This window comes from Chelonoidis abingdonii, chromosome 1 (assembly GCF_003597395.2).
Source record: "Chelonoidis abingdonii isolate Lonesome George chromosome 1, CheloAbing_2.0, whole genome shotgun sequence".
Taxonomy (NCBI): Eukaryota; Metazoa; Chordata; order Testudines; family Testudinidae; genus Chelonoidis; species Chelonoidis abingdonii.
This window is the reverse complement of record NC_133769.1, coordinates 361,963,235-361,972,736: the sequence shown is the minus strand read 5'-3', so window position 1 is coordinate 361,972,736 and position 9,502 is coordinate 361,963,235. Positions and strand designations below refer to the sequence as shown.

Genomic DNA, 9,502 nt, shown 5'->3' with positions numbered 1-9,502 from the left:
TTCAGAAATCGACGTTAGCCTCGGACCATGGACGCACAATGCCGAATTACTGTGCCTAGTGTGGCCACATGAAATCGAATTTATAATATCAGTTTTATAAAACCGATTTTAGCTAATTCGATATTATCCCGTAGTGTAGACGTGGCCTTAGAGTTACAAACATCTATTGCTTCTGAAGATGTAACATCCTAGTGCCAAGTGTTCTGTAGAGTTGTCAAAAATGAAATGAAAATGTTTCAGGCCAGAGAAGGCTGTTAAGATTCATGGCAAATTGGAGAACTGAAATGCTCTAACTTATTGGCAAGTGTAAAACAAAACAGTAAAGGCACAAGTGGTCTGTCGTTAGCTATTAGTAGCTGCTGAACGCTCTTTTTTTTTTTACCAGCTTGCCTAAAGAATGAGCTGTACCACGATATACCAGAATCTGTGCTGCAGAGACAGAAAGCTGTGTTGAGTTACCTTTTTATTTTAATTTTCTGCTGCTGACTTAGTTTTTCAAACTGGATACTCAGCCCAGATCTCAGATTAATAGGAAGTGTCTAAGCTTCTAGAAAATGCACTATCATTTTGATCGCAGCACAGCATTGTAACTATTACTTTTTTTTTTATGGGATGCATTGCAGTGCATTGTAGATAGAAACAGGCCTAAAATGGATGTTTGATCCTTTCTCTCTTCTGACTTTGTGTGAGGAGGGACAGCATCCACCACAAGACACTGGCATGTGCAATATTCCAGTTGACTGACTTCAGGTCAGCTCAGCTGTCTGTACAATTCCATCTGCACTTGGATAGTTAGAGAATTCAGTGACTGCGACACAAACAGGCCAGTTGCTGTGTTTTATTGAGCTGTTCCTGTCACCTTGCATTGACAGCTATGGCATTACTGGGACATACATTTTCAGTATGAACCCCCGTCAGTTTTAGTGGCTCTGGCTGTCAATATATCAGCTTTGGTGACTGTACATGGCTTATTATTTTCATCCTCTGACCCCCACACAGGACATATTTGTGGCATGAACTTGATTCTCTGGGGTGAGCAGAATGGACACAGCCTTGAAGTATATCACATTCACGTACACTTCTACTCTGATATAACACGACCCGAGATAACACGAATTCAGATATAACGCAGTAAAGCAGCGCTACGGTGGGGCGGGGCTGCACGCTCCAGCGGATCAAAGTAAGTTCTATATAATGCGGTTTCACCTATAACACAGTAAGATTTTTTGGCTCCTGAGGACAGCGTTATATCGGGGTAGAGGTGTACCTGTATATGGTGTGCCGAAGATCAGATTTGCTAATGGCAAGTGCAGGGGTACCTTCCTTTGGGGCTCGTATTAACCACTGTGGCTAGATTGTTACTTGGATTACAAGCCCATGGAAGGGAGTAAGAACAATTGTCCCGCAGAGCAGGTGAGTGGGGAATAGATGAGATCTAGGTGCTGTTCCCCTCCACTAATTGAGCAGATCTGAGGGGCATCATAAATTGCTGCTGGCTTAGAGCAGCAGCAAAAATTGCTTACCCTCTTGCCCACCTCCAGAACAAAGAGGAAGTGGGGCAGAAGTTCATAGAATCTCAGGGATGGAAGGGACCTCAGAAGGTCATCTAGTCCAGGGGTCCCCAACACGGTGCGCATGTCCTGGCCAGCAGTGGAGCATCTGCCGAAATGCCACCGAATTTCTGCAGCATTTCGGCGGCGACACCTCTCGACGTCACTTGCTGCCAACAAGCGACGTCATTGAGAGGCGTTGCCGCCGAAATGCCATAGAAATTCAGCAGCATTTCAGCGGGTGCTCCACTGCTGCCATGGTCCTTTGTCTGATGCCTGCCAGACGAAAAGGTTGAGGACGATTGATCTAGTCCAATCCCCTGCTCAAAGCAGGAGCAATTGTGACTCGGGTGTGTCTCTCTGAATAACAGGGCTTCCTGGGCTGGTACAGTTTATGCAGCACCTTCCTGCTCTGGTTGGGGTCTAAAGACACCATCTAGCTCTGTAACTGTTAAGGCTCCTCTTTATTGAACAGCGTTTGTCCTAGTTATGACCCTAAAAGAGCCATATGGTCCTTTTAATTCCAAACAACTGCTTTGGAAGTACTCTCCCTCCCACCTTCACCAGCTGTTCTCTTCCCCCACCCCCCTTTGACATTTGCCCATCACAGTATGAGGCATCTAGTTTATTCACCAGCCAGAATTGTCCATATCTCAAGTTCAGGGGAGCTATTGAGTTGAGAAATGAGACTAGAAATTGCATGAAAACAGGCTCTGATGTGAGATGTCCAGTCTGTAAGTAGCAAGACTAGTGCATTTGGAGGATGTGTTCCTGAAACCAGCTACAGCTGAGGGGGGCGGGAAGTGAACTCTGGCTGCTTGCCTTTTCTCAGTCAGAATTGTGTTGAACCCCCAGGAAAGGTTCTGTTTGGGTTAGCTTCTTAAAACAAAGAATGGAAAATCAAAGCATTTGGATAGTGCTCACAGGAAACCTTTAAATACACTAAAGATCTGTATTGCAATAACACTGTCCCTCTGAGGATCTTGTAGCACTTTATTAAAGGCTCTTTTTGCCCCTATGAGATAGATAATTGTCTCCATTTTTGCAGACTGGGAAACTGAGGCACAGAGTCAATGCCTTGCCCAAGACCCCAAGGGATCGTGTGGCGGAGGTAGGAATGGAACCCAAGTCTAACTCTTGGTTCTGTGCCTTAAACACAATTCCTCTCCTTCCTGCAAACTGTCCCAGCATACACTGAGCAAAGCCAGACTTCTTCAGTGGCTGTCTCTAGTGGCACCCAGAGGGCATAGCTGTGGAGGATACTCGACAGTTTTTTTTTTTTTTTTTTCCCCAGAGAAAACATAAATACTGTGGTCTTCCCAGATATAATAGGATGAAGCTAGACTGTCCCTTGACATTTCTTTATCCATCACTGCAGCACATCATCTCAATCTTGCTAAGCTTCCTGTTTCCCGCATTCTTCACAGAGCGTTAGCCACTGATAAATATTTGATGAAATGAAAAGAAGAATAGGTTCCTTCCTGCAGCAGCAATGGGAATGATTTATTTACTGCTCATCACAAACTCCGACTGTGTAGACGAGATCTGATGGTTTAAGGAGAGGCTGATGTGCGCTGGTGTTGTACAACGCTCCGGAGATGCACACTCATGAATCAGTGCCTTTCATTGAATGGAAAAGTGATCACTACGGTGGGGAAGGGCGACCACCTTTTCATAAGGAAAAAGCAAGACACGTGCAGGAGCCTTGCTCCCCTGCTCCTCCTCATCCTCCCGAGGCCCCACTTCAGCCAGGCTGGAAGCCAGATCTGGGTTAAGGTACAAGCCACCCAGGGAGCCCGGGCTGCAGTGGGGAGTCCTGGACCCTCCACCTGGGCTGCAGTGGGGAGCCCTGGACCCTCTACCTGCCCTGGGCGGGGTGTCAGGGTGCCTGAAAGCAGCTCCTGGCCTGTGCCCCTGCGGCACATCACCTAGGGCAGTTGGAGGGTCCAGGTCTCCCCACAGCAGCCTGGGCTCCCTAGGCAGTTCTAGCGCTGGGCAGTAGTAAGATTCTGGCCTGGCTAGGGGGTGGGACCTCAGGGGAGAAGAGGAACAGGGGGCAGGGCCTCGTGGTGAGGGAAGGCTGAGGCCCACTTTGCCCCCCACCCCAACTGGTAAGAGGCTGTCACCGCCCCTGAGCCTTGGGCAGGCACAGAGCAGTGCCACAGGGAATCCAGGACAAATGCTCTCCCGGAGTCATTCAACCCAGGACCAGGACTTGAACTCTGCACTTCGGGACAGGTGGCCACCCTACGGAGGGGGTGGGGGCAGGACAAAAACCAGCCTGATGCTGCTCCAGCTGTGTGTAAACAAGTAACAGGCTTATTTGTCTTGGTAATAGGTACTGAAAGGAAATAGCTGCAGGGGGAAACTGGTGGACAGTCAAGTGTAGGCAAAGTGGTCACATGACCTGACTTTGCTATGCTAGGGTAGTAAACATCAAAGAAACTGGCTTATCGCAGCAGCAGCATAGGAGTTGTGTGTGGTTAGGAGTGTTTGGTCAGGTGAGATCTTTAGCTTCTCTGTTGCGACTCTAATAAAGGATATTAATTAGGGCCAAGGTTACATTTGCTTTTTCTGATATGGAGGTTGGGACAATAGGTATTACACTAAGTCCTGGTCTACACTGGGCGAATACACCAAGGGAGTAACGTAGCTGAAGTCGACGTACTTAGATCGACTTACCATGGTGTCTTCACGGCACTGGAGTACAGGAGTCAACGGGACAGCGCTTGGGGGTCGATTTATCATGTCTAGTCTAGACGCGATAAATCGATCCCCACTGGATCGATCGCTGCCCGCCAATCTGGTGGGTAGTGAAGACATACCCTAACACAAGAAACTCACATGGCATACTGTGTGCCATCAAATAATCAGCAGATGGTAACTACTGTTCTTCGCTACCGACCTGAGCTGGATTGAAACTAGCAAACAAGTAGTGAACAGCTCCATTTCCCAGGCATTGCCAGTCTACCCACAGCACCTACTTCTCAACACTGTGCTCCAGCAAAAGCCTCTTTTTAACGTCCTGTAGCATATTATTCTTCAGGACTGATCAAAAAGGGCGAAAAATCCAAGTAGAACACAGCTTACTTAGGCAATGTCTACACTACAGCTTTTGCAAACACAAGTTGTGTCGGCATAAAGCCATTCCAGTTAGTGTATCGCTTGTGTGTGCATACTTGATTGCTTGCATTGGCGCTGCGTGTACTCATCGGGAGTACTTGTGTCAGTGCGGTGCCCCATGGGTAGGTATGCCAACGTGCAGCTTGCCAGCATCCAGTGCACTCTTTCACTGACATCATTTTGGGCTGGTTAGGGAAGGTGCATGACGCTCACATCTTTTTAAAAACTCAGGACTATTCAGAAAGTTACCAGCAGCGACTTTCTTTCACAACTGTCAGATTACCGTTGGTGATATTAAAATGCCAATAGTGATCCTGGGCCAACCTACTCCTCACTCCCCAGCTCATGAAGCAAGACACCAGGCACCTCAACAGCACCAAGGAAAGATTCAACGACTGGCTCAATGGGTGCAGAATGATGGTTGAATGCGTTTTTGGTAGACTGAAGGGATGCTGGTGGTGTTCACTCACAAGATTGGATCTCAGTGAGAAAAATATTCCAATGGTTATAGCTCCTTGCTGTGTCCTGCATGCTATCTGTAGGGGAAAAAGAGGGGGAAGTTGCTGTCATGGTGAAGGGTGGTGGTGGAGCAGCTGTCTGCTGAGTTTGAACAGCCAGCAGAAGGGTCATTAGAAGCACTCAATGCAATACGGCTCAGGGTGGCTTTGAAAGAGCACGTTAACAGCGAGCCACAGTAATGCTCTGTGATGGACTGTACTCTGCCTCTGCTGTTCTGGGAGCCTGTTAGGAATTACGTGGTCCTTGGTGTATATCTGAGTATAACACTGTTGATGCACCTATTAATTTAGTGGTGCCTGCTGCACATTTGATTATGACACTGTGATTGCCACTGATCCGAAGAGCTGTCACACAGTATGATAACAAGTGAGTGAGTGCTTTCCCTACTGCAGCATATGCTGGGAACTAATAAAGATGAATTATTTTCCTTACAGTAGAAGTTTGAGTAACAAAAACATTTTTTTTAAAAAAAAGTCTGTGGGCAAGTTATAAGCAAATACATTAAAAACTTAATAAATTATGGAACAGATCTTAAGAAGGGGTAAGAACTTTCATGTCTGTTTTTTAGGTACACGTACATCAGTTGCGGCTTTCCCAGGTTAATATATGTGAAGCTGTGGCTTTTCTTAATGTCCTTGAGCATGGAGTGGTAGGGATAGTGATGCAACCCCTGATGCTGTGTGGAAAGCCCCATTATATACTGATGCATCTCCCTCTCCTTTTCTGGCTCAGGCTCCTGGGCCTTTCTCCTGTCTCTTTTTTTCCCTTCCCCATAAAGCCTGCAATATTCACCCTCCAGGCCCTCTGCCCGCAGTCTGCTGCAGCACTGGCTTGCAGGATCTCACTGAACATGTCATCCCGTCTCCTCTTCTTTCTCTGGCTCAGGTGTTCTACAGGTGTTGAGGGGGAGCCCCTCAAGGATGCAAAGGCAGTGGCTACCAATGAAACACACAAAAGTACCATGCTCAGTATAGTCACAACAGAAAGAGAAAGTTAAGATTCAGAACTCTTCCCTTTCTCCCCTACAGCCATGCTTATTGACTCTTTTTTGACTCTGAATTCTTGTGCAGGGCCATGCTCTCAGCACCAGCCATGGTGAGTGTGTCCTGCCCAGGGCAAGGCAAATGAGGAGGGAATTGCTCGATTGCATGAAACTATCAGCACAGGGCAGTGGCACTGAATACTGGAACCATTTCCCACAGGCGATGGTGATTTTCATGGATTTCTCACTCCAGAGGGGGTGACAAAGGCACTGAGAGCACAGTGGATGCTGATATCCCAAAGCCACCTGGGCTCATATGCCACTAGTCTGTTGACTGCTGAATTATCGCTGTTGGGCATGGGAAAGTGTCTTACTGCAGAGGGAGAAATGAGGAAGACATCCCTAGAAACCTTCAGGAGAGGATTGCTGGGTACTTCCGTGAACATTTCATTGTGATCTCTGAGGAATCAAGGTAAATCCCTGTGTACACAAACCTCGTGCCTAACACTGCAGGTGAATGAAAAGCAGCTAACTCTGCCGCTCTTTGTTGCACCGCCACCTCTTCTAGTATGAGTGAATTTATGAAAAGTCAGTAGTTCTGCCCTGATAAGTTGGGGGCACCATGAGTACTTTGCTGTAATGGGAAATAAAATAGTACACTTACCCGAGGTTCCTTCCCCTGCATTGGGCTTGCCTGTGCTTGACTGTTGGGACTGACTGGACTACAATGGAGTTTCAAAGAGGTTCTGGCTTTTGGCACAGCTGTGCTCCCCCAGTTCCTTGTTTCCTCTTTCACCCCCTCCTTGTCCTCACTGCTCACAGCAGGAGCCTCTGACTCGGGCACTTTGGAGGTATCTGTGGTGGTGGTGTGGGGGGTGGAAGTGAGGTCTTTGCCAAGTCTGGCATGCAGCTCTTTGTAAAAACAGCAAGTCTGTGGCTCAGCACTGGATCAATGATTGACCGCCCCGGCCTTCTGATATGCCTGCCGCAGTTCCTTCGTTTTCATGCAGCACTGCTGCTGTGGTCCCTGTTGTACCCTTCTCTGGCATCCCCCATGCTATCTGCTCGTAGATGTTTCTACAGCTGGTCCCTAGCTGTGCCTGCATAGCCATTTTTCCCTACAGGCCCAGGAGATCCAATATCTCCTGTCTGCTCCAGGCCAGAGCATGTCTGGAGCAGATACCCGGCAAGGTGCGCTGGGCAGTTGCACATAACAATGGTGCTCACCAAGCTGGACTATCAGGAAAAGGCATTGAAAACATTCACAGGGTTTTAAAGTGGGGAAGGAAGGTTTCTGGTTTCCATGGTCTTGGGGCAGTGGAGTTCACAATTGTGACCAGAGTGGTCAGTGTAGGGCATTTTGGGAGAGTTGCTGGAGCACTGTTAGGGTCAACATCAGTAGCAGTGTCTATAATTGTGCTGTGTTGAGCTCTGTATGTCAACCATGTTCTCTATGTCGCTGTAACAGTGCACTTACATCGGTGGGAGACAAATTTAAGTGTGGTCACATGAACAACTAGGTTGATGCAAGATGGCTTATGTCAACCTAACTTTGTAATGTAGGCCAGGCCAGTGGGGAAATGCTCCCTCCTTCAGTCTAATATCTGTTGGTTTTCCCCGTCGTCCTTTCCATACCCTTCCACTGCTGATGTAATAAGCAGAGGGGAGGATAAGCGTGGTAATGTGATAATGGAGCTTAAAAAAGATTAGGCTCTTGAAACGGAGACCCCTGGATATGCCTCTTCTCCATAGACCATGTGAAGTAGGATAAAACCCTCAAGGTGATTTCTAATAGGGTTCTTGGTGAGTCTATCTGCAGTAGGATGCAGGGATTCTGAGTGTCTCTGTTTTAAGAGCAGAGCTGGTTGAGAATTTCTTGAGTGTTTTAGCTGGAAAATGCTGATTCATTTAAACAAAACTTGTCACGGAACCACATCTGTTTCAACAAAAATTGCTTTGGGAAGGTTTCTCAGATCCAGAGAATTTCTGGTCAAAATGAAAGATAGAGAGAGACATCCTATAATAGTCCAGTGGTCAGGGCACTCCCTGAGAGGTGGGAGACTCAGGTTCAAGTCCCTCCTCTATCTGATTTGAAGCAGGGACTTGAATTTGCCTCTCCCATGTTCTGGGTGAGCTCCCCATCCCTTGGGCTATGGAGTAAGTCTCGCTCCGGTTGGAGCTGTTCCACTTTCATATAATGATTAAATATTCATTGGGCCAGAGAGTGAGGGAGACAGTGCTTTAAGGCAGATGTGAGCTCCATAGGAAAGGTCTTGGATTTGACCTAGGATCTCACTGTCATGATCAGCTTGAGACCTTTAAATATACTGACTCCCCAAGCTCGTCTTGTATGAAGAAGACAGTTGGGTTTAATGTGAAGATAAAGCGCTATTATATGTCATGAACTCTCTCCCTCCCATCATTATTTACAAACTACTGCATTAATGGACTTTAATGCTGTACTGACATTACCACACGCTATAACGCTGCACACTGCTGCACCAGTGGGGTGAGGTATGGTTTTGCAAGTGTGACAGCCTGCAGTTGAATCAGTAGATTGTGGTTTCTTGCAATGGTTCAGTCAGAACTCTTGATAAAGAGAAAAGCTAATGATGCTCTATCCCATCCAGAGAAGGGTCTATTTATCCATCCCAGATTCTTCTGATCTTGCCAGTTCTTGCTGCATAACAGGTGGTGTGCGGATACCTCTGTCAATCAGGCTGACCAATATTTTCTTATTGTTTCCTTGTACTCCCCTCTGTCTGTCTATGTGTGTTGTCTTGCAAATTCTTTGGGTCAAGCACTGTTTTTCTGTTTTCATCAAACAGTGCCAAGCACAACTCTGTACTCATTCATGACTAAGGCTCCTGGGCCCCATGGCAATGCAAATCTGTTTGAAGTGTATATAGCGCCCTTCATGCTGAAAGACCTCCACAGCAACTTACAGAGTGATGAACAAAATCACCTTTGAAATAGATCTTCCCTCCTCTCCAGCAACTGCTTCACACAGGTTTAGGACAGGAAGTGAATAGTGAACCCACTGAAATGGCATAGGGAATTTTGCCTATTGTCTTGGTATCTAAGGGATGAATTTTGGGTAAGTGGGATGTAATTACATGACAGAATTCGACTAGGCCACTGTTATTCCTGCAAAAAGTGTCATGGGATCTTGAACAGCTACAAATGGTGAAGAGCTCAGCTCTGCATCTCAGTATGAACAATGACAATAGCTCCTGGGCTAAATTTAGATACTTATAATGAGAGAGAGAGAGAAAACAATAACTAGCAAGGAATCTGTGCATATCTAGTGGAGAATAAACTCTCAGTG

General features: G+C 46.8%; 1 protein-coding gene across 1 annotated transcript in view; it reads left to right on the top strand.

The window, feature by feature from the left end:
* GDPD5 (glycerophosphodiester phosphodiesterase domain containing 5) overlaps window positions 1-9,502 on the top strand; it is a 358,488-nt gene that overhangs the window by 208,523 nt on the left and 140,463 nt on the right. The window lies entirely within an intron of this gene.